The sequence below is a fragment of the Protopterus annectens genome, chromosome 1.part0 (genome assembly GCF_019279795.1).
Source record: "Protopterus annectens isolate FY-2018-M chromosome 1.part0, PAN1.0, whole genome shotgun sequence".
Taxonomy (NCBI): domain Eukaryota; kingdom Metazoa; phylum Chordata; order Ceratodontiformes; family Protopteridae; genus Protopterus; species Protopterus annectens.
Window position 1 is genome coordinate 1,354,784,107 of NC_056725.1, and position 26,356 is coordinate 1,354,810,462.

The 26,356-nt window shown below is 41.9% G+C and overlaps 1 protein-coding gene across 4 annotated transcripts in view; it reads right to left on the reverse strand.

The window, feature by feature from the left end:
* FIG4 (FIG4 phosphoinositide 5-phosphatase) overlaps positions 1–26,356 on the reverse strand; it is a 3,828,182-nt gene that overhangs the window by 1,319,902 nt on the left and 2,481,924 nt on the right. The gene's annotated exons all lie outside the window — the stretch shown is intronic.

The following is a 26,356-nucleotide window of genomic DNA, read 5'->3' on the forward strand; positions in this document are numbered from 1 at the left end:
CCCCTCCCCCAGACTCTTTAACTTTGCCTTCCTGTGGCGCCATCTTTTACCTCTCTGATACCACTCTAATCCTTTCTCTATACCACTGCTAGAATATCCCTTACCCCGTGCATACTTTTGTCTGAACTTACCTTACACTCCACCGACTGTTTTTAACTTTTGACCTTGATTCTTCCTTTGCTTGGTTCTATCCTCAACCCAGGAAAAAAAGAAATCCCTAGCCCCAACCCAGATGTCTCTGACATGGACCTGGCCACCCAATTTAACTCTTTCTTCATAGAGTCCATAAGCAAGCTAACATCATCCTTCACCAACACCTCTGCAACCCCTCCTTAGCGTGCTCCCATCCCTTCCTCCCCTAGCATCCCTTGCCCCCAACTTCCACCTTTCTCTATCAATCCCATCTCTATATCCAACATAAAAAAAACTTCTCCTAAAATTTAAACCTGGTTCCAATGTCCCTGATGAAATTCCCTCCTACTCCCTAAAAGTAGCCGCAGAAGCCATTGCTCTCTCTATTAGCATACTAATTAACCGGTCTATCTCAGAAAGCCAGGTCCCTCAGCTCTGGAAGAAGGCCTTTATTATTCCTCTCCATAAAGGTGCCAATAATAATGACATCCCAAACTTTCGCCCTATTGCCATCCTATCACCTATTTCTAAGCCACTTGAAAAGTGTGTACACCAACAACTCTTACCCTACCTCATCAATAATCAGCTTCTTACTCCCACACAACATGGCTTTAGACCAGGTCATAGTACCTCCACTGCCTTCCTCTCCTTCCTAGAAACAATCAACAAAGCCCGCAACTCTAGCCAGTTTGTATCCACTCTTTTCCTCGACCTCTCTAAGGCATTTAACACTATCTCCCAAAATCTCCATCTTACCAAACTCTCTAAACTTAACCTGTCCCCTTCCTCTACCCAGTGGTTCTCAAGCTATCTCACAAACAGGCAACAAGCAGTTAAATAGAAAACAGCTACCTCACCCTTCCTTAATACATCCACAGGTGTCCCCCAAGGATCCATTCTAGGCCCCCTACTATTCAACATATTCATAAATGATTTCTTCCAAGCCATTCCTAACTCCAGTCTCATCTAATATGCCGATGATTCTACTATAAACTGTTCCTCCCCTTCCATAACTCTTAACAATCTAACACAAGCTGCCTTTTCTTCCACTTAACAGTGGATGCTCGACAACCATCTAGCCCTTAATGCAACCAAAACAAAACTTATGTTATTCAATAAATCCAAAACTTCTTCACTAGACAAACAATCCTTCATGATTACCAGCAATAATAATACCCCCCTAGAACTAGTCTCTGACACAAAATTACTAGGAATTATCATTGACAATTAACTAATATTTGATAAGCATCTACAAGCAAATATAAAAAAAAACAAATTATTAGGTATGCTTTACCACCACAGTCGCTTTATCTTTCCCACCACCAGGATTACATTAGCTAATACATACCTCATCCCATCCCTTTTATATGGTGCATCTATCCTAACCAGCCTACAATCTTCCATCAAAACAAAACTCGCATCTTGTTATAACAAAATATCCAAATTTGCGGCATGTCATAGAGCCTCTTCTCACCACTGTAATTCCCTTCAACTTAGCTGGCTAGAATTACCAAACTTCCTTACATATGCCCAGCTCATCTAAGCACACATGCTCATTCATAACCCGTCTCTCTGCCCCTCTCTAGCAAATACCTTTGAAATGTATAAACCAGAATGACTCCTAAGACTAAATTCCCAAAACCTAATTAAATTGCATAAACCAACACATCCTGCTGGGAATCAATTGATGTCCTTCTCTCTTGCACGCCTCAGGAACCCTCTACCTTCTTCCATCCGCACCACCAGCAGTCTCTCCTTGTTTAAAACCTCACTGCACTCACATCTTACTTCACAATGGAAATAGTCTTGCTCTCATCCAATCTAATTCTGCCATACATTCTTCCTAACTTTCCAAACTTTGTTGCCTGTCACTACCTCCTAAAGTTTTACATCCCTTGGGACATATTCGACCAATGGCTAAAAATTTACCTCACTGTAATTCCCTTAAAAAAAAACTATTACTTACTGAATTAACCTGATGTAATTTTCCTAATGAAAATCTTTTTTTATTTCTGTATTATGTAACATCTATTTGAATTGCGCAATATGGGTTTGTACTACACAAAAAAAGAAGTTATGCACGTACCATAATGTTCCATGTGAGTTGTACATCTCGCATTCATTCTTACAGATAGGTTTGGAGCCGATCCTTCGGCTCCGAGTCAGCCGCTTTCACAAGCTTGAGGTTTTCGAATAGCCCGAGGCCAAGTCCCTATCCCATGATGTTCTCTGCCTCACGTCAGATCTAGTTTGCTGATCCCAATGTACACAACATAAGAAAACATGAACATTACTCCAGCTGGAGTAAGAAATCCTATACAAAGACCCACCAGACCCGAAATCTCTTACTCATTCTTCGAGAAGCCTGGAGGAGGTAGGCGGGAGGGAATGTAAGAATGAAGGCAAGATGAACAACTCACATGGAACGCTGTGGTAAGTACATAACTTCTTTATGTGAAATTGTTCAATCTCGACGTTTATTCTTACAAATGGGTAGCGTCCCAAGCACCATTCATCCTGGGTGGCTCACGGGAGTATATTCCTGAGGACAGTGGAACCAAAGGAAGCCCTGTCCCTGCAGGCCTTATCTACTTTGTAATGTGCAATGAAGGTATGTGGCTTTGACCAAGTGGCAGCTGCACATATTGTGTCTAACGGCAGTCTAGCCATGTAAGCTGAAGAGGTAGAAACAGCCCTTGTGGAATGCGCCTTCACGTTATGTTCTAACGGTTGATTCACAGAAGAATATGTGAATTTTATACAATCAGTCAACCATTTGGAAAGAGTGACTATCGACACCGGTAGCACTTTCTTGGTATCAGAAAGAGACAAAAAGTTGTTCTGATTTTCTAAATTCTTTGGTTCTATCCAAATAAAATCAGAGTTGTCTATGAGCATCAAGTTTACACAACATATACTCCAACTTGTTGGAATGGTTACTGAAGAAAGTTGAGAGTTCAATAGTTTGATTTAAATTGGCTTTCGAACATACCTTTTGAAAGAAGGAAGGGTTAGTCTGGAGTGAAACTCTGTCAGGGTGAAAAATCAAGTATGGGGGTTTAATAGATAAGGCCTGAAGTTTGGACACCCTACATGCTGATGTAATGGCCACCAAAAAATGGTTTTCCAAGACAGGAATTTTAGTTGGCAGGAAGATGCAGGCTCAAATGGATGAAATATAATCCTAGACAGAACAAAATTTACGTTCCAGGGAGTGAAAGGTTGTCTAACTGGTGGTCTGAGATGTATAGTTCCTTTTAAGAAGGCTCTACATAACTTGTGAGACATAAGATTAGAACCTTCCGATCCGACATATGGTAAGCTGCTGCAGCACCTTCATTAAAGAGCTTAGTCAAGAACTCTAATATGCTAGCAATTGGGGCGACGTACGGGTCAATATCATTCTGAGAAGCCCAGAAAGCAAACTGCTTCCACTTGCTGGCGTATAACTTTCTGGTTGAAGCTTTGTGTGAGGATACAAGGATATGCTGCACCTCTGAGGAAAGATTGTGGGACCTGTCTATGTTAGAAATCGGAGCAGCCAAGCTGTCAGTTTGAGGGAGTGAAGTGAAGGATGAAGAGCCCCTGATGAATGTGTCAGCAGATCTGGAACTGGGTCCAGAATCCAAGGCTCCTCCAGTTGGTAGAGTCGAAAGAAGGAGAACCAAAATCTGTCGAGGCCAATAAGGGGCTATCAGAATTACATTCCTCCCCCAAGGCTTTGACTTTCTGCAGAAATTATGGAATCAGGGGAATGGGTGGAAATGCATATAGGAATCCAAGGGGCCAAACGTGGACGAGAGAATCCCTTGGGTTTTCCCCTGGTGCGGGATTCAGGGCAAAGTAGCTTCTGCATTTGGCATTCATGGGGGACGCAAATAGATTGCAGCAAGGCTGGCCCCATCTGCAGAAAATCGTTTCCGCTATGTTGTCTTTGAGGGACCACTCGTGCGGCATCAGAATGGCTCTGCTTAGTTTATCCACGATCAGGTTGGATTTCCCCAGGATGTATGTTGCTATCAGAAAGTGCCCGGTGGATACAGCCCACTGCCAGACTCTTAGGGTCTCTCGACACAGGGGATAAGACTTGGTTCCCCCTTGTTTGTTGATATATCAGACTACTGACATGTTGTCGGTCTGAATCACAATCGTTCCCAGAGGAAGAGAGTCTTGGAAGTACTGCAAAGCCAAAATTACTGCTCATCTCCAGGACATTGATGTGCAATTGTGACTCTTGTCTCTGACCAGTTGCCTTGGGCTGTTCTTCCCAAAAAAAGACCCACCCCCATCAGAGAAGTGTCCGTGGTCACTGTGGCTGATGGTGGGGGGAGGGGAGAACAAATGGGCGACCTATTGTTACATGGTGGCTGGTCAACCACCATTGTAGATCCTTTTTGCATGAATCTGTAATGATTATCAAGAATGACATCGGAATCTGTAAGACCATTGGGTGAAGAGTAGCCATTGAAGTATTCTCATGTGCATATGCCCTAAAGGAACTGCTATGAGAGTTGCTGCCATAGTACCTAGCAGTTTTAAAACTTGGGAAGCTGGTACTTTGTTGTGTGCTAGAATGTCTGATGCCTATTGCCAAAGTGTGACTATTCTTTCCAGGAGCAGTTTTACCATGGCGGTTGTGGTGTCTAAATCTGCTCCGATAAAGGAAATATGCTGTGATGGTAACAATGCAGACTTGTCGAAATTTATAGTAATTCCTAACTGGGGACACAGATTTAGAGTGAGGTCCCTGGATTGAACTAGTTGATGCCTGGTGGTGGCGGTGAGGAGCCAGTCGTCCAGGTACGGAAACACTCGGAATCCTAGACGCCTCAGGTGAGCCATAACCACTGCCATGCATTTGGTAAACACTCTGGGGACTGTTGTGAGAGCAAAGGGCAGTGCTCGGAACTGATAATGACTGGCTCTCAGCTGGAAATGCAGGTGATCTCTGGATGGTCTGGCCATTTTGATATGATAGTATGCATCTTAGAGATCTATAGAGCACATCCGATAGTCCATTCCTAGAAATGGAAGAATCGGTTGAAGTGTGACCATCCAGAACTTCTCTTTCTTTACAAAGGTGTTGAATTTGCTGAGGTCCAGGATGGGCCTCCAGTCCCCTGTCTTCTTTGGTACTAAAAAGAATCTTGAGGAGGTTCCGGATCCTGTCTGGTCTGCTGGGACTGCCTGGATGACTCTTTTTTTTTCTAACAAACCTTGAATCTCTACGGTTGCTTGATTCCTGACACTGGGTGGAACGTCTGGGATTTTCTTTCATATGGATGGTGGTTCTGTTAAAGGAATGACATATCCTCTGGAAATAATGCGTTGTACCCAAGAGTCATTTGTAATTTTTAGCCAGGCATCTGAATACAAAGACAAGTGACCCCCAGCTGCCTCCAGAGTAGGACAGTCGGGCCTCCTTTCAGGAGCGCTGATAGGACTTGCCAAAGAACTGATCTCTGTCGCCCTGGTTTTGCGGACCCCCTCTGCCTTCTGGGCTGTGTCTTCCATTATTGCCCCCTCCTCTGCCCCTGAGGGGATTCACTGCGTGTGTCCTGAAAGGCTCCTTGGGACTTGCGGAACCACATTTTTCCTCCCTTTTGCCCTTTGGGGTAAGGTCTAGTAGGGGTAGAAAAACAGACTCCTACGGCAGAGAGTGTCTTTCCATCTTGTTCACACTTAGTGAGGGTCTCCTTGACTTTAGGCCTGAAAACGGACGAGCCATCAAACTGGGTATTAACAAGGGAAGACTTGAAAGCTTCCGCAAAGGAGCATAAGCGCATCCAGGAATGTCTCCAAAGAGCTATTCCTGAACCCACTGCCCGGCTCGTACCATCACCTGCATATGAGATGAGACGCATGGAAGAGATAACTATAGAGTTAAGGGTATTAAGCTGGGATGTCACCTAATCAGGAACACCCTCAGCTGCAGTACTCTGTAGAGTATCTTCAAGCTCTTTAAGGAGATCTCCCTGAAGTCTGGTAAAGTGTGTCAAATAGTTGAGCGATCGCACAGCAAAAGTCGCTGAACTAAAAATGCGTTTCCCATACCTGTCCATAATTCTGGAATCTCTATTAGGAGGATGGACAGTAGAAGAGGTTTCACACATCTCTTTCTTGGTGGCTGCTGCCACCACCATGGCATCAACTTGCACTCCCTTAGTAAGAAAGAACTTGTCCTGTGGCAATGTAATAAACTTGTTGGGCCTCTGAGCGACAGGTTCCACAGTATCAGGAAAATCCCATGGCCTTCAAGCAACTAAATCCATCAATTCATTGAAGGGTGGAGTCACCCAGGAGGTGGAGGGTTGAGACCCAAAAGCATTCAAAAGCACCGACTCATCATCAGTAGGGTTAACGGACTGCCAGCCACCCCTCTGTCTTAGGATCTCTAGGATATCAGCAAAAGAGATATCCTCTGAGTGGGACCCTTCTGATTCCTCCAAGTCAGTGTCTGATGTGGCAGACTCCTGTGGGAAGTCTAAATGCCTCCTCTTGCAAAGCTTCTTCCTGGGAACCTCATCAGCGGGAGCTTCTGGTGAGGTCTCAGTAGAACATGGGTCATTCAATGGGGCTATCTGAGGCTCTGGGTCTCAACGCATTAAGGGGACCTGTGATGCAGAGGTAGAACGTGGCACTTTCTGGGATGAGGAAGTAGGCCCTGATGAAGTTGGTGTCTTCGAAGACATAACTCTCCTCATGGCATCAAAGGCCCCACTGGTCCGATGCAAAGAGGCAGCCAGTTCCGAAGAAGATGGCAACCTCCCCGGCACTGAAACAGTGGGCTCCAAACCAGAGGAAGGAGCTGAGCTCATCCATGACGAAGCTCCGAGAGGAAGGGTGGGAACTGACACATCGGTTCAACTCTCCCCCCTCCCGGAGCCGACCTGAGAGTGTCAACTCCCAGACTCCTCGAAACGCATCAAAGTTGTTTGAGTTGACAGAGCCAATGGCACTGGAACAGGCCTCAGCTCCGAGGGTTCCACGATCATCAGTTCTACCCCCTCCGGCTCCGAAGGCCGTGATCAGCTCGAAGGAGGAGCAGACATGGTAGGCAAGGACGTCTTCGGCTCCGAAACTGGTTGGGTCGGAGCGGACAGCAATTTGGCTAATGCCGGGTTCTAGAGGAGCCTCTGCACCACTTGGTTCACATCCACATCAGAGAGGCTCCTCGAAGAACGAGTCGAAGGGATCGATGAAGGCACCGATTATATGATTGGCGATTTCAAAACTTCAGAGACCGGCTCCAATACCGAGGACTGGCTCCGAAAAACTTGCTCAGTTCCGAGGACTGTGGAACCAGCGACCAAACCTTCTCAGCCAATTTTGGAACAGAAGACTTTGGCTCCGAAGAAGCTTTTGAAGACTCGGATCCCTTGGAAGATTTGGAAGTCTGGTCAGCCTTATCTAGAGATTCCTGAAATTCAGGTTTCAACAAACCTCTATCCACTAGCTTTCTCCTGCGTTCTAACAAGACACTGCTGCTGAACGAATGACAAATGGAACAGTCCTCCTGAAGATGGACTGCACCCAAACAGTATACACAACTTATATGTAAATCAGTAATGGACATTTTTTGTCCACACTTAGGGCATTTCTTGAACCCTGACTTTTGTCTCTCTTTTTCCATTTGATCAACCATAGTGCAAAGAAAAGAACTATATATCTATATAAGTCCCTAGACAAACCAACACACTGGTTAGGCTAAGACCACACTCTAAGATAAACAGTAAAATACTTAAACAGCTATAACTGTCTAGAGAAACACACACTAGCTCGGATAAGCAGTTAACGATTTAAAAGCTATAACAGTAAAGATTCAGCTACAAAGAATATTTTTACACTAAAAGGATTACAGTTATAACAGTTAAGAACACTCTAAAACGGGTTAGGGACTAACTAAAATGCGTCAAATGAAAGGCCTAAGAGCAGCCGCTCTAAAAATGAATATATTTCGTCAGACATAATTAAAGAAAGTGACTAAATACTAGTCTAAGATAAACTAGGACCAAAGAAACCACACTTTCTGAAAAAAATCTTATAGATATATATAATAAATTTTGAAATACTGGCCCGAGCTCCACTCTCGACCTCTGTTGCAGTGGCATACTAGATCTAGGGTAAGGCAGAGAGCATCATGGGATAGGGACTTGGTCTCAAGCTACTCGAAAACCTCAAGCTTGTGAAAGCAGCAGACACGGAGCCAAGGGATCAGCTCCGAACCCATTTGTAAGAATGAACGGCGAGATTGAACAACTTCACATTATGTATTTAACATTTAATTGAAATGTATATTATGGATTTGTGCTCTTTCTATACTATGTATTTGTATTTCTCTAGAGCTTTATTCCCCAGGACTCCATTGAAAATGGGCTCCTTGTAGCCCAATGGATTATCTTGGAAAACAAACTCCAAAATAAATAAATAAAAATAAATAAGTCTGTCCTCATATTATAACGCTTCCATACCAATCACATTTCTGCAAACTATTTTTATATAATTTCTATGATAATAAATGTGTGACACTAGGCATAGCCTACTCCTACAGTCTGAAAATTAATTTGACTGCTTTGCATTCTCTATGATAAATTTTCCACAGCAGTTTATGAAGGAAAAGTGCTTTTGTCTTTCAGTAAGTATAGAAATTCATGTACTGATTCTCCATCTGAAGCTGTAGAATGCCACAGTCTTAACATGCAGCATAACATAAAGCAGAAGTGTGACTGGAGGCTGAAGGACAGAACAGGCTGAGCTGTGAACAAAGAGTTAATGGAGTGGTTTGGCATGCAAAAGAGACACAAACAGAAGGAAGAGTATTCTAGAAACTTTATAAAGTTTGTAAAACATGTATGTATGCAAACAACATACTGGTGGTGGTGGTGGTGGAATGAGTCTCGAGGGAAATCTTTTTCAGTGGAAAGGGAAAGCTGAAGTGGATAAGGGAAGAAAGAGGAGAAGCTGCATGGCAGCACAGAATAAATTAAAACAACTGCTGATAACCAGGTGGCTCCGTTCCAAAACACCAAAAGTCCAATAATGAAAAGATATGACAAACGTAGGCAAGGCTCCAAGATCACAATGGATTTTAATAAAACACACAAGCACTTTCACCAAATGCATCTTTAGGTGTATTACAAAAAATAGCTAAAAACCACCATATTTAACTACTCAAATTAAAATCGCATGACTCAACAAACTACAATTTTGAAGGTGCACTCGGCAATAATTTTTATATCTACGCTGGTCACATCCCACATACATATCTAACTTGAATCTTTCTTCACATTTAAAAAATACAAATAAAATGCAAAAGCTAAAATTCATAGCTCATATTCAAACATTATTATACTGTCCCCACATATCATCTACGCAATGATCTAGTTTTAAGGATAGGTCTCATTGGCCATTATCATTGAGCCAGTGGCCCGCATCCGCTCTCAACCTCACGATCCACTGGGCTTCCAATTCTTGTCTTATAGTTCTTACATCCCCACCTCTTCTATTTCCAAAGCTCATGGCTATGACCATAAAATTAAACCTATGCAAATCATCTGTGTTACTAATATGTTTAGCTAGAGCATTAAATTTGCTCTTCTTCCCTATATGATAAGTGTGTTCCCTAATTCTTCCCTTAAGCATCTGGTCCGTCTTCCCTACATTAAATTTATTGCAGATCTGACAGACTGCTAAATATATCACATGTGTGATTTCACAGCTTGCACTTACCCTAAATCTGTACAATACTCCTGTATCTGGGTGTCTGAAATGCGAGCCACTATCTATATATATGAACAAAATTAACATCTCCCACATGGTGTGGTTCCCCCTTGCTGTACTTTCCATTGTAAATCCCTTGGTATACAAAAATGTCTCTTAAGAGACTTCTTATTCCTAAATGTAAATTGAGGTTCTATATCCAGGAACTTACATACCTGTTTATATGTTGTCAAAATGCTCCAGTCATTCATTAATACATGCATTTGAACAATTGTGTATAGATGATGTGTATAAAGTATATGGTGCACAATCACTGAAGAGTAAGAAGTCCAGACATTTTAATTTGACCAAAGCAGAAAATGCCACTCTGGAAAGTTTACAAAATAATCCAGTGATTGTTATCAGGGTGGCCCGATAGTTGTCATTGACAAAGATAAGTATGAAACAGCAATGCTCAGCATGTTGAGCGATACTGATTTTTATGCAGTAATTTCATCTACACAAGTTACAGGAATGATTAAGAAGGTAGAAGCTGTGATTAAAGAGATGGAATGTCTGGGTATGATAGATGAAAATTTGCTTAGGTATTTTATGATGCCACACCCCACCATACCAGTAATTCAAGGGTTGCCTGAAGTGCACAAGAACCTCAGGAACCCTCCTATGAGACCACTCATAGCTGGGAGAAACTGATGCACAGAATCTAGATCTATTTATATAGAGAAACATCTCAGATCCCTTGTGGATAAATCTGAATTTATTTTGAGAGATACAGAATACTTTATTAGGGACCTCTATAATTATGCACAGGAGAGCAATCTATCTGCTCAGTGCATGTTAGTTACCCTGGACGTAGTTTCATTGATCACAGTAATTCCCAATCACTTGGGTATAGAGAGTGTTATTAAGTTTATAGAGTGCAATTCTAATTACAACACCAATAAGATTGAACAGATGGGAGCATTACTCCGATTGGTGCTTGAGAATAATATTTTTATGTTTGGTAAAAGAGTCTTCTGGCAGCTCAATGGCGTAGCTATGGGCACCTCGTGTGCCAATAACTATGCCAATGCTGTCATGGCTATTTGGGAAATGGACAGTCTAGTTAATGGTCCTTATAGGTCGCAGATTCTATTTTTTTTTTTTTGAGGTTTGTAGAGGACCTATTTTTATTGTGGGGTGGTACTTTGGAGACCCTGCTTGAATTTGTTGATTACATCAATAGGTCCACTTAGTTTTTAAAGTTCACAATGAACTGGTCTTATACAGATGTAAACTTTTTAGATGCAACTATTTTTAAGGAAGATATGAACAGGCTTGGCACCAGGCTCCACAGGAAGGAATGTTATGTTAATCATTTACTTAGTAGGGAAAGCATGCATCCGCAATATATCTTCAGGTATGTGGTTCAAAATCAAATTTACAGAGCCTCCAGACAATGTCAGGGATGAAGACTTCCAGCAACAGATCGATATTACGAGTGCGGAGTTAGTAGATAGAGGGTATGATGAGGCCATGATATGAAGAAACATTGATAAGCTTACTAGGTTGACACAAACTAGGGCGAAACCCTATTTTTCAGAACCAGCACAAGATACTGTTGAGCACAGTCTGACTGGGGGCAACAATAATAAACTAAGGGTGTCTTTTAGTTATTCTAGAAACATCAAACAGTACACTGACATCATCAGAAGAAACTGGAACATTTTGACAACAGATAAACAGGTATGTAAGTTCCTGGATATAGAACCTCAATTTACATTTAGGAATAAGAAGTCTCTTAAGAGACGTCTTTGTATACCAAGGGATTTACAAAGGAAAGTACAGCAAGGGGGAACCACACCATGTGGGAGATGTTTATTTTGTTCATATATAGATAGTAGCTTGAGTTTCAGACACCCAGATACCTTAAATCTATACAATGTACAATACCCCTGTAAGTGCAAGCTGTGAAATCACACGAGATACATTTAGCAGTCTGTCAGATCTGCAAAAAAGTTTATGTAGGGAAGACGGACCGGATGCTTAAAGAAAAAAATTAGGGAACACACTTATCATATAAGGAAGAAGAGCAAATTTAATGCGCTAGCTAAACATGTTATAACACAGATGATTCACATAGGTTTAATTTTATAGTCATAGCCATGAGCTATGAAAATAGAAGAGGTGGGGATGTAAGAACTATAACAGAAGAAGTGGAAGCACAGTGGATCGTATGCGTGCCACGGGCTCAATGATCATGTCCCATTGAGACCTATCCTTAAAACTAGACCATTGTGTAGATGATATGTGGGGACATTATAATGATGTTTGAATATGAGCTACGGATTTTACCTTTTATGTTTTACTTATATTTTTTACATGTGAAGAAAGATTCAAGTTAGATATGTATGTGGGATGTGACCAGAGTAGATATAAAATTTATTGCTGAGTGCACCTTTAAATTTGTAGTTTGTTGAGTCATGTGATTTTAACTACTTAAATTAAAAGTTTTTTAGCTATTTTTTGTAATACACCTGAAGAAGCATTTGGTGAAAGCGCTTGTGTGCTTTATTAAAATCCATTGTGAACTTGGAGCCTTGCCTACGTTTGTCATATCTTTTCATTTTAGCACAAAATAAATGTTACAATACTGTAAGAACTAGGTATAATGAGAAAGGAGACAGGAAAAGTTAGCTGTAGAAGGGGAGAAGGTTAGGACCAATTGTAGACAAAAGTACACCAGGTCTAGTTAAAAGCATCTAGTATGTTGATGATGAGACAAAATATTTGTGGGAAACAGTGCAGCCTTCTCCAAGGTGCTGCCAGATACAAAAGTACAGAATCAGAGGAAAGGAATAATATCAGAGTTTAATGCTTGCAAGAACAGTGGAGTCAAAAGCAAGGATGAGAGATGATCAAGGGGTATATATCAGGAACTACCCAACTGTGAAAGGCAAACAGGTGTAGAAAGGGGAACTGAGAGTTTACATTATAACCACACCTCCCACACATGATAATGAAAGTAAAGGCATCACTAGTGTTGAGGACAAGGAGAGCATATAGCAGAATTACAGTAAGTGATCATAAAGAAGAATGGAGGCATCAAACGTGCAAAGTAAGAAGGGCAGGAAGCTGTGCCACCTGAGAAGCTTTCACAGGTTTGTGGGGGGGGGGGGTAACATGGCTGTCTATGTGACTATCATTCCTTATTCTAACTCTAAACCTCTTCCTCTGATGAGAATGGAGGGGGAACATGCAAAACGTTATATCAAAAAGAGAAAGAAGAATGAGAAGCCTCTCTCAAGGGAGATTTAGGCCCAAAAATGGAGAGAGAGAGACAGAGAGGGAGAGAGAAGCAGAGACAGACAATGGAGACCCTAAGGAGATGGAAAGACAGTGTGTGTTGGATGTTTGACTCACAGGTGAACTGCTGGATATGTTAGGGACTAAACTAAATTTATTATGAATGCCCCAGGGCAGATAGCCTAGTATGAACCTATGAACTAGCTGGATATAAACATTCATGATGGATGACAGTGTCAAAGAGGTAGAAGGCAGAAACACACAAGGAATGGAAGTGATCATGGAAAAGAGAAGCAATAAATAAGTGAAAGGGATGGAGACTGTGGGCAGGGTAGGACAGATGTATTTAAGCAGGTGGCTCTTTATTCAAATGTTGACAAAATAATGAAAATGCATATGAATGTTGAGCATCTGTCATCATTTTCCTTTTAAACGTTTTCCTTGTCTTGTTCACTGGTGTGTGGATCCTCTGAACTTTTTCATCTTGTCTTCTTATCTGCAAGATTTTGGCATCTGATACTACATGCCCTGTCAGCTTCTCTGTCCCACCTCTCCAATATCTAAGACTGTTCTCCTGAACAATGTCTCCTGGGTAATTCAAATTTGTTGTCTGAACTGTTTGTGATGCCTTTGTTCAAATTTTTGAAAATCCACCATCTTGTGTAACCTGAATCAAACCTAGCCCTGCAATACTTCCAGAACTGCACCACACTGCTTTTCCATTCATTAGCTCATTTAATACTTAAAGCATAACTTTCCATCTCCTGGAGAGCATTTTGGAGTAATGCTTAATCAGCTTTATGAACATCCTTCAAACGAGATACTTTTTTGCTTTCTTATTATTTTATCTTTTACAGCAAATTAATGGAAACATGCCAAAATATGCCAGGATCTGCTTCCTGCCATTGCTGCTTGCCAATGTCCTACTCTATGTATCCTCTTTATTGGTGTATCTTGATTCCTAGTAGCACAGATCACTCCTGTAATAGTAGTATTAAAACTGCTCTAATTCATTACTTTCACTCAGTGTCCCCTGTGTTCCAATTATCCTGCTGTTACTTCTTCTTGATCAGTTTTCATGATCATCCATCTTTCCTTCCTGCCTTTTAATTAGTTCTATTAGCTCTTGTATTCTGTGGGTCTGTTCCTGTAGCTCATTTTCATTGCTGCTTTATCCTCCTCCAGATCTTGTACTCTTCCATGAGCCTTTTCCATTTCTGTTTGAGGTTATCCTATTGCTTGTTTCAAGGATCTTGCATCCTGTCATAATATGATTACCATTTCAAAGAAAATGCAAAATTGTTCCTGTTTATTTGCAGCTTTAAAAGCTGTCATCTGTTCCTCTTTTAGTTCCTGCTCACTCATCTTTCTTTTTTTCTCCGAAAACACTATTTTTCTCCAAATGTCTGCAAGTCCTGTTCAGAGCTTTGGGCTTAGCCAGCCACATCCATGTTTATGTCTATATTGCCAAAAAGGGTAGTAACAATGTTGCCAAAATGAATAGACCTAGATCGGTGTGGATATGTAGTGGAGAGGAAGATATATGACAGCATTCACAGTAGTTTGGTGATTCAGAATAAAGAGAAGACAAAAAATACCATTATTAGATATAGAGAAAGCTTTTCATATGGTAAATTAGGAATTTATTTGTAGGGCAATGGATGAATTTGCATTTCCTACTTAAACAATTGAATTCATAAGGAAAAAATACATATAAGGTCAGACTAGTACAAAAGCAGACCCGAACCAGGAGAAACCATCAGCTTTAATGTAAATATCCACACTAACTAAGCTGTTTCACCCACAGTCGGGCTTCTTCAGAGTCAGTAAACAGTACCACAATAACCACCTAAATACCAATTAGAAACAAATTAATCACATGAGTACCTACATGCATTTTAAAATTAACCCACTGATATCCAGTTCATTCAGCTCAACCCTGATATTTATTTATACAACAAAAATACATACATAAATATACTTGTTAAATAAATATATATTACACGTTGAAAACTCTACAGCTATTACTTTTAAAATTCTGTCATAAAAAATGGGTAATCATGAAGTACATTGTAAAAATATAACATATTTTATATAAACTGAGATTTGTATTTTAATACACAGGCTGTAGAAATATATAAGGAAAGAACTGAGGGGAAAAATTTGGGGGAAGGTTTATCAGTTAAACTGAGTTTGTCTTGAGGAACAAGACAGAGCTGCTCTTTTTCTCTGTGGTTCTTTTATTATGTATGTATGTATATATATATATATATATGTGTATATACACACACACACGCACATTATATATATATATATATATATATATATATATATATATATATATACAGACAAAAACACATATGTATGGGTGTGTGTGATTATCTAAGGTTACTTTGACATTTGTGTTCACTGACAGCTGAAATGAAAACCACAGTATGTTGAAAATGTGAATGTCAATGCAGTACTACGTATGCGCTGAAAACAACCTCTATACATGCAAAACCTAAAGACCACAAAAAAAAAATTTGCTATTTGCAAGAGGGGTTGCTGCTGTCCTCCACATCCCCTGCTAATTATATATACTAACCCCAAGATCATACAAAATTGGGGAAAAGGAATATTCTTAAGCCCTGAAAATTGTGCAGTCTTGCATAACTGTCGACCATCTGTATTGTCGACCAAAGCAGACAACTAAACAGATGTCGATCAAACACATTGTCAATTGAAGCATCTGCACCCATATTGCCATTAGCACTGAAGATAAGAGGTGCAACTATCAGAAGGTATAAATGGAAGGGGAGACAGGAAAGATTATTTGAATAATCTGTCAAATCCACAAAAAGATGGCCCTCTGTTGTAGAATATTTCAAGACAGCGTCAAATGTTTTTGGATTATAAAATAAATTGAGATTAAAACAAAAGCCATAGCTGTAAATTATGTGCCCATATATGAATTAGTGCAGCAACAATTCCCATACCTATGGGGGTATAAAAAATTAAGTGCCTAGGAGAATGACTTAGGGAAGATTCATTAGGGATGTGGAAGGAAACTAAACAGACAATAATAAAAAAGGCATAGGAGTAGAAGTTCTTGATTATGGATCTGGACAGTGAGACACAGGTAGTGTAAGCTGCAGCTAGCACCAAGGATATCTTTGGAAACTAGTATCTGATGTTTTTCAAACTTTTTATGTTAGAAATACCTACCTTGTTAAAAAAGGGGTATAGATATTTTTGTAAATGTTTGTAGTTTAAGTTATGTTTTGAATAAAGTTCCCCTAACCTTTTTCATAAGTGTCATTGATTCTTTTATGCCCAGATAAGTTGGCCAGAACTCAAACAGATATGACCAACCTTTATCATCTCACTTGAAGGTCATCACCTCAGCAGTGGAGACCCCCGACACACACACACACACACACACACACACACACACACACACACACACATGCACACACATGCACAAACACACACGCACACCATCTGCTGCACTACAGTGTAAATACTGGAAAAAGAATCAAAGTACCTGGTGGATGAGATCAAAACTCACACACACCATCTGCTGCACTACAGTGTAAATACTGGAAAAAGAATTAAAGTACCTGGTGGATGAGATCAAAACTGCAGCCTTCTTATCTTCTCAGCATCAAAGGCAAGTACGCTATACGTTATGCCAATGAAACTATAAAGACCCCTGCAATACTGCTCTGCCAAGGTGTGTCCTGCTTCTAGACTTGGCATCTGGCTTATATTGTTTAATAATGTGCAAGAATGATCTGCACAGATATATTCTTAAAATAAGAAGGAGAAGATGGCAATAACCTTTTTACTGTCTGTGATCATAAGAATACATTAAAGACGATCACAATAATAATTACTCAAAATATCTGAAAGGCAAATTTTTTTTCCCATCTCTTCCTCTGCGCTATGGCCCAAAGGCTCCATTATCTTCACTTATCTGGCGAATTCTTTCTGCAATGGCAGCAACCAGGCATCCCCAGGCTAGGTAAGGTCCCTAGGGCCCATCTGCACCCCAGCTGTGACAGTTAGGAGGTAGGAAATAGGCCAACTGCACATACTGACCCCAGACACTACTAGGTATTGCCAATCTCTCATGCCTAGAAGCCACCCTGCCCTACATGATAAGTGAACTGGCACTAAAAACTCAAGCTCATCCTCTCCCACCCAATCCTTGAGAAGCCTGTGATATTAATTAAACACCAGGTGCCTGGGCTTCATCTATCCCACTATGGGGCCTGATTTACAGTCAGGGCTTCAACTATCACACCAAGGGGCCTGGGTTACAGTCAGGGCTTCAACTATCACACCAAGGGGCCTGGGTTACAGTCAAGGCTTTGTCTATCACACCATGGGGCCTGGGTTATAGTCAAGACTTTATCTATCACACCATGGGGCCAGGGTCACAGTCAGGGCTTCATCTATCACACCATGGGGCCTGAGTTACAGTCAGGGATTCATCTATCACACCATGAGATCTGAGTTATACTCAGGGCTTTGTCTATCACACCATGGGGCAAGGGTTATAGTCAGGGCATCATCTATCACACCATGGGGCCAGTTACAGTCAGGGCTTCATCTACCACACTATGGGGCCAAGGTTATAGTCAGGGCTTCATCTATCACACTATGGGGCCAGGGTTATAGTCACGGCTTCATCTACCACACTATGGGGCCAGGGTTATAGTCAGAGCTTCATATATCACTCCAAGGGGCCAGTTACAGTCAGGGCTTCATCTATTACACCATGGGGCCAGGGTTATAGTCAGGGCATCATCTATCACACCATGGGGCTAGGGTTACAGTCAGGGCATCATCTATCACACCATGTGGCCAGGGTTAAAGTCAGGACATCATCTATCACACCATGAGGCCAGGGTTACAGTCAGGGCTTCATCTACCACACCATGGGGCCAGGATTATAGTCAGGGCTTCATATATCACTCCATGGGGCCAGTTACAGTCAGGGCTTCATCACACCATGGGGCCAGGGTTATAGTCAGGGCTTCATCTATCACACCACCAGGCTACAATTGAAAAACAGTTTTAAAACACAGATCTAGAGCATAATAAATAACACAGATCTAGAGCATAATAAATACATATGATTAAATTTTTTCCTGAAATTAACAGCATGGCAAATGACTGATGAATGAGTTTTATTGTTGGTGAAGAGGGAAGTATTTCATATTGTAAAGCAAATATACTTCTTGTCCTATAAATCAAATACCTCATATCACTGAGATACAGAGAATGGAACTTCCTGAAAAACTTTGCAATACAATATTGACAGCCACTAAGCAAAACACAATTCAAAAGGCATTTCCCTCACAGTTTTATACAATTTACAGTGCTTTGTAAAATAAGGTCTGTTATATAACACAACACAACATAGTGTTAAGAGTTTAATAAAATAACTTGTTTGTGAGCAAACTAATAAAAATCATCATCAAAAATGATAAATCAAAGCTTCTAAATTAAAGTTTCTTATTTCTAAATCTACAATTCTGACAGAATATATTAATGTATCTAAATTAGGTATATGCTTTTTAAAAGATAATTTTGTGTTAAACATCATCCATACACATACAAACTAATCAACTCATTCAGTTACTTGTAAACTATTATCTAACTTATCAGTAGGAAGGTCATAAAAATGTCCATTACATTTGTTTTTGAATAATTCACTTGCATCCTATGCATCAAAGCACATTTTGAAGCTTTTCAAAATCATTTTGTAAGATTCTTAAAGCAATGACACAACAATGTCCTTAACAGGAAAAAAAAAGCAAAACAAGCTCATTAGCATAAACTACTAACCTACCTATTCAAGAACATTGTGTGCAGTCCCTTTAAGGGATTGGGAAGGATGCGCTGCTTTTTCATATTACCTCACATTCTAGGAGGGGCAGGGTTTGATTTTCACTAAGGGGAAATTGGCTAGGCTTAAAATGGTCTGCAAGGGCAGATAGCCTAGTACTTACCTATGAACTTATGAACCTATGATTCAAAAAACTGAGACATGCTACTTTCAGGAATGCAGATGACCAGCCAAAAAACTAAAACATGCTACTTTCAGGAATGCAGATGAGCAGCAAAATCCCTTTAAAGGAATTTACACAATGTTCCAAAAACTGGCAGCACACGATATCTGTTCCTTGGTTTACAGTTACGGTAAGGAGTTGAGTTTTACTTCCAGTGCTTTTATTGCAGATGAGGATGCATTAATATAAACTGCTAATGTGGGGCTCTAGTGCATTGAGTGCTTCCATTGGCTGGTGCACCTTGACATCACTGTTGGGGGTGAGGACTGTATGTGATTATGGTAGCAGGTTTATCGGTAACTTGGGGAAATCCACTGCCAGTAGTTTTTCCTGCCATGAATAGGACTGTTTATAATTTAGTATTTATATGCAAAATTGTATCACTAATATGCACACCATCACAGGAGAAGGGAGAGTCAGTGTGGTCACAGACACTACTCCGAATATACCTACATGGCTCAGATTCCATATGGCATTCCCTGGAACTAGTCTGTATGCTGTCTGTGGTGTTTGTGAAATGCATATAATCTTGGGGAATATGTAATTTGTATTAGTACACCATCCATGGAGGACTATTGCTTCCCCAACTGGGTAAGACTGCACACAATGCCTTACCTCAGTGAGCAAGAAGCAAAAGTTATATACTTACCATAATTGTCCTCTTCTATCTGTCTCAATCTCTGCATTACTGAACATGACGGATCCAAGGCCAGCAGCTTAGACTCTTCAGATTCAAAGCTCTGCCTCCTCTCCCATAAAGAACTGCCCTCCTTACATCTCCTCAGATCAAGTTGCCCTGCCATGTTCTAAGAAACAAATGAAGGAAACCCTTAGGCATAAATGGAAAATGGAGGGCTATACCAACAGTCCCAAAAGGTAGGCTTCTGACAGGTCTGTGCAGTCAGCCAGAAATGATTCATAAAATATGTCAGTTTGGAAGGGGTAACAGGGGGAGGGATGATTAAGGTGGACAGAAGAAGATGACATGGAATAAGTGTTATGGTAAGTACACACCTTTTGTATCCAATATTGTATTTTCCATCTGTCTCAACCTGTGGGATAAAGTTCCTAGCCAACCAAATAAGAGTGGCATCTGGAGAGAATATTCTGAAAAATGGTGGAGCCAAAAGTAGACCTGGATCAGGATTGTATATCTAATTTGCAATGACTTACAAAGTAAGACCCAGCAGCAGGTGCACAAATATCATCTGAAGTGGCCTGAGCACAGAAGGTAGCCAAGATAGCAACAGCTCTGGTGGGATGGGCTCTAGACCTATCAGATAAGGGAATTCCTTCTTCTGAGTAAACAAAAGGAATATAGTCAAAAAGCCATCTGGATAAGGTCACTGGAGAATGAAACAAAAAGCTGGTTAGATTTTCTGAGAGCTGTAGTTCTACTCAAATAAAATCCTAGCTGATGATGAACACCCAAATAGTGGCCCAAGTATTCTCTTTTGTTACTGAAATTTTGGTTGAAAATAGGCAGATGGCTTACCTGATTCAAGCTGACTCAGAGGCCACTTTAAGTAGGAATGAAGGACTAGCACATGGAGACAATCTGTCTTTATGAAAAATTAGGTAAGGAGGTATTAAAGACAAGGCTTGGAACTCAAAGTAATGCCTACCAATCACAGAGTCTTCCAAGACAGCAGTTTCAAATCCACAGTAGCTGATGATTCAAAGGGAGGTCTAGTCAAAGCTTGTAAGAGTAGGAGCAAATCTCGAAAAGGAACCAGATCTCTCACAGGGAGTCTCAGGAGGGAAGTAACTTCAGAAAGGCTTCTGATAGCTTGAGGAATACAAGAGGTGCACTCTCCATACCTACATGAAAAGTAGATATGGCTGATAACTGAACCGTAAAACTTGATTAATTGAGACCAGAAAGAAATAAATCCACCACAAAATCTAAAACTGCATCTACAGGAGTGGGGAAGAGATCTAAACCTTTCAACACAGCCCAGATAGAAAAATGTTTCCACTTATTAGTGAAGAAATTCCTGGCTGATGGTTTCCGGGAAGAAGAAAGGATGTAGATAACTTTCTCAGAAAGCCTGGGATCTCTAGCCATCATCAGAACTGGAGGAACCAAGCAATCAATTTGAGGGATTTGAGATTCAGGTGAGGGTGACCCGAGGGGTCAGAACTCAGCTCTGAAACAAAAGTTCAACACATGAGGCCACAGAAAAGGGAACCAAACTTGTTTCAGCCAAAAGTGAGATACGAGGATCATAGTCACTCTGAAATGGGCTGCTTTCTGAAAAAATAATCATCATCAAGGGTGTAGGAGGATATGCATATAGCAGAACTGGAGGCTAAGTATGGAGAACAGCATCCTTCAGTGACTGTTCTTCTGGGGAAATCAGGGCAAAAAAGCTGCTGCATTTGGTGTTGCGGGAAGATGCAATCTGAATTCAGTGTGTTTGACCCCAGCGGTTGACCATACACTGCTATCACTTCACTGAGGAACCGCTCATAAGACACTAGGATGTTCCTGCTCCAAATGCCTGCTAGTATGTTGGATTTCTCCAGGATGTGTGTTGCTGTCAGAAAGTGTTGTGAGGACATCACTCATTGCCACACTCTCATAGTCTCTCGACACAGGGGATATGAATGAATCTCCCCTTGTTTGTTTATGTACCTCACCACTGCCATGTTTTCAGAATGGATAGATATCTCACTACTCTTGCGGAGAATGACTTGAAAAGCCTGCAATGCTAAGAGGATTGCTCTCTCATCTCCAAGAAAATGACGAGCAGACTAGCCTCTGACAGGGACCAGGTACCTTAGGCAGTCTTCCCTTCAACCCCACCCCCCCCCACCCCAAGAGGGAAGAGCCCATGGTAACCATAGCCTGGGACTGAGGGAAAACAAAAGGACAGCTTGCAAAAACGTGATAAGACTCCGGCAAACAAGAATGACATACGTCTGAAAAATGAATGGGAAAGTCCACAGGATGAGAAGAAACTGATCATTGGACCAACAATGTCCAACAAAGAACCCTCATGTAGAATCTGGTCAAGGGCACAATGGCATAAGACAACCAGCCTCAGCCATCAGGCCAAGGAGCCTAAGAACTAAGTCCGCTGGCATTTTCTGAGAATTTAGAACCTGACTGGCTTGAGTCTGCAAGGAGCGTCTGGAGGGGGTTAATTTGGCAATTTGGTTGATATCCAGATTGGGGGGGGGGTGAGCCCAAAGGGCAGCACTCAAACCTGGTAATGTCTGCCTCCCAGACAGAAGTGCAGAAACCTTCTTGAATGCTTTGCTATCTTTATGTGATGGTAAGCATCTTTAAGGTCCACTGAGCACATCCAGTCATCCTTTTCTAGAAAAAGGGGAAATGGACTGCACTGTTACTATCTGCAACTTGATCTGTTTTACATAAAGGTACAGCTTGCTGAGGTTCAGAATGGGCCTGAAGTCCTTGTTTTTCTTTGGCATTAAAAAGAATCTTGAACAGATCCTTTTTTGTCCAGTGGGACCTCTTGGATGATTTGGTTCAAGAGCAGTTTTAGTATCTCCACTGTTGCTACCCTTCACTAACACAAGGGAACTTTCATTTAGGGTGTACAAAAAGGGAACTGTCCCTGGAAATGACTCTCAACACCCTACCGTCTGACATGATGTCCTCCCAAGATTTTCTGTGGAGTGCCAAGATCCCCCAACTGCCAATAGAGAGCAGCAGGTGAGCAACCTTTCAGAAGTGATGGAAGGGCTTATGGGAGAAGGATCCCCTGTAAGCCCTAACAGGTTCATAGGTTGGTATTAGGCTATCTGCCCTAGGGCCTATACAAGCCTAGCCATAACAATTCCCTGGATATTTCTTCCCACAATATTTACTTCCCTGGACCCTTGTCTAGCAGGGTGACTGACATGATCCCCGGGGTGAATTTCCTATCTCCCATCCAATCATCAAGGTTCCTTTTGAAGAGGGCCAAGGAGATGCTCTGCTTGACATGTATGGGCAGTCTAGTCCAGAAAATGGGGAGTCTCTGGGTCAGGAACCTATCCCTCCAGCATGTTTTGTTCATTGTGATGACAAGGTTTAGATCCCTGGAGCGTGTAGCTCAGAGGGATTGGGATTTCTTTAAGTGGAGCATGTCCAACAGCTCAGGGTTTGACATGGCCTTGTATGTTAAGCAGAGATCACCTCTGAGTAGATGATATGCCACAGAGTATAGCTGGAGTTTTTTCAGACGGTCAGCATATGGCATCTGCTTTAAGCCTGCGATTTATTTTGTGAGGTATTTCTGCGGCCTTTCCAGCTGTTGCAGATGTCTTGTGTGGTACATACCAAACAGGGCATTATACTCTATAATGGGTCTAATGAGGGATGAGTACAGTGGGACAATGACCTCCTTTTTTCTGGATGAAAAGCCCTTAGTGATGAGGTGTGCCACATAGAAGGATATCCTGACTGCTGTGGATATATGGTTATCGACGGTGATACCACTGTCCACTTGTGTCCCTAAGTCTCTCATCACACTTTCGATGTTTAGTGTACTGCCACCTATGTGGTAATTCATGGTTACATGTTTTTTTCCCAAAGGGGATAACTATACATTTCTTGGCATTAAGCTTGAGCCCATGGCTCTGGCACCAGGCATCTGTTTCTGTAAGGCCCTTTTGCAGAATATCCACATCATTTTTGGATTCAGTAATGGCTCCCAGTTTGCAGTCATCTGCCAACTTTGTTAGCCAGAGTCCCTTAGTGTTGGCCTGTACTTCAGAGAAGTAGATGCCAAACAAGAGTGGTCCCAGGACTGAACCCTGAGGTACTCCACTTGTTGGAGTCGGCTACTTTTACACTCTGGGTTCTGTCAGTAAGCCAGTTGGCAACCCATTGAGTGACATAGGGATTTATGCCCAGCTTAGTAAGTTTATGATTCCAGAGTGAGGGATGGTGTCAAAGGCCTTGGCAAGGTCCAGATAGGCTGTCTGGACCACCTTACCCTCGTCCAAAGCTCTGGAGACTGATTCAAAGAAGTCAATCAGGTTCAGGAGACAAGATCGGCACTTCACAAACTCAAACTGGTTGGGGTCCAGTGTTTGAAGGTTGCCAATGTCTTTGTTTATAAGTTCCATGATAATGCGTTCCATGCCCTTGCAGATGAGGCTCGTCAGACTGATGGGACAGTAGTTCCCAGGATCCAAGGTGGATCCCCTCTTGTGGAGTGGGATAACTACAGCTGTGCGCCACTCAATGGGCACGAAGCCTGAGGTGAGGCTATGATTAAACATGACACTTAGGTGAGGTGCCAGTTCATTTTGTAGTTCATGTAGTATACAGCCCGGCATGTCATCTGGTCCCATGGATGCTGTATTCTTGGCTTTGGAGAGTGCGGTTTCTACTTGTGTGGCCGTGATTACCGGAATTTGGCAATCTTTTGGTATTCAGATGGGCCCTTAAGGGTGTGAGAGGGGCTGAAGTTGGCACTAAATCGATCTGCCAGGATATAGGTTCATAGGTTCATAGGTTCATACTAGGCTATCTGCCCAAGGGCATTTACAAGCCTAGCCTATAGTTTTGTGGCTTACGCCACCCCTTTAGTATGGGGAAATATACCCATTATTTTGCTGTGCCTCTGTCGAGCAGTGACATTGAGGTAATCCCTGGGGTATATCTGCGATCTCCCATCAATTGGTCAAGATTTCTCTTGAACAAGGCCAGCGAGGTGCTCTGCCTCACATATACCGGGATTTTGTTCCACAGCATAGGGAGTCTTTGGGTGATGAATCTATCCCTCCAGCACGTCCTATTAATAGCCGTGTCGAGGTTTAAGTCTCCCACCCTTGTGGCTCTGATGGATCTAGATTTTTTGAGGTGAAGCATATTCATCAAATCTGGGTTTGACATGGCCTTGTATGTTAGGCAAAGGTCACCTCTGAGCAAGCGGTGGCGACTGAATAGAGCTGGAGTTCTTTCAGTCGGGCAGCATAGGACAGATTTTTGAGACCCTTTATCCTTTTGGTGAGGAACTTTTGTGGCCTCTCCAGCTGCTGCAAGTGTCGGGTCAGATACATTCGAATGGGGCATTGTACTCAATCATTGGTCTGATGAGTGATGAGTAGAGGGAGACAATGACCTCCCTTGATCTAGATGAGAATCCCTTCATGATAAGGTGGGCAATGTAGAAGGTCTTCCTAACTACTTTAGCTACATGGGTGTCGAATGACAGACTACTATCAACCTGGGTCCCCAGGTCCCTGATAACTTCTTCTGTGCTCAGTGGATTGCCACCTATTTGGTAGCTAGGGGTAACCTTGTTTTTCCCAAAGGGTATGACTATGCATTTTTTGGCATTTAACTTTAGGCCATGGCTCTGGCACCAGTTATCCGTTTCTGTGAGACCCTTCTGAAGGATATCTGTATCAGATGTGATTTCTACTATGGCGCCCAGTTTGCAGTCATCTGCAAACTTTGTCAGCCATAACCCTCCTGTGTTTGCTTGTACTTCGGAGAAGTAGATGCCAAACAAGAGTGGGCCTAGGACTGAGCCCTGTGGGACACCACTTGTGACAGGCTTTGAGTCTGACATGGCGCCAGCAACTCTGACCCTGTGGGTTCTGTCACTCAGCCAGTTTGCAACCCATCTTGTGATGTATGGGTTAATATTTAAGCTGATGAGTTTTTCAATGATACCCGAGTGGGGTATTGTATCGAAGGCCTTCGCCAGAACGAGGTAGGCTGTATGGACTGCCTTTCCCTCATCAATGGCTTTGGTGACTGTTTCGAAAAAGTCAACCAAGTTTAAAAGGCATGATCTGCCTTTGACAAAGTCAAACTGGGTTGGATCCAAAGTCTGCAAATTCCCTATGTCTTTATTTATGAGGTCCATTATGATCCTCTCCATGGCTTTGCAGACAAGGCTTGTCAAGCTAATGGGCCAGTAATTTCCAGGGTCGGTGGAGGCACCGCCTTTGTGAAGTGGGACCACAGTTGCAGTGCGCCACTCCTGGAGTGCGTATCCAGAGGTAAGGCTCTGATTAAACAGCTGTCCTAGCTGTGGGTTTAATTCCTCATTGAGTTCGTGGAGCACACAGCCGGGGACACCATCAGGTCCCATGGATGCTGTGTTTTTTGCTTTGGAGAGAGCAGTTCTCACTTGGGCGTTGGAGATGTTTGGGGGCTGCAATCATTTGGTATAGATATCTCT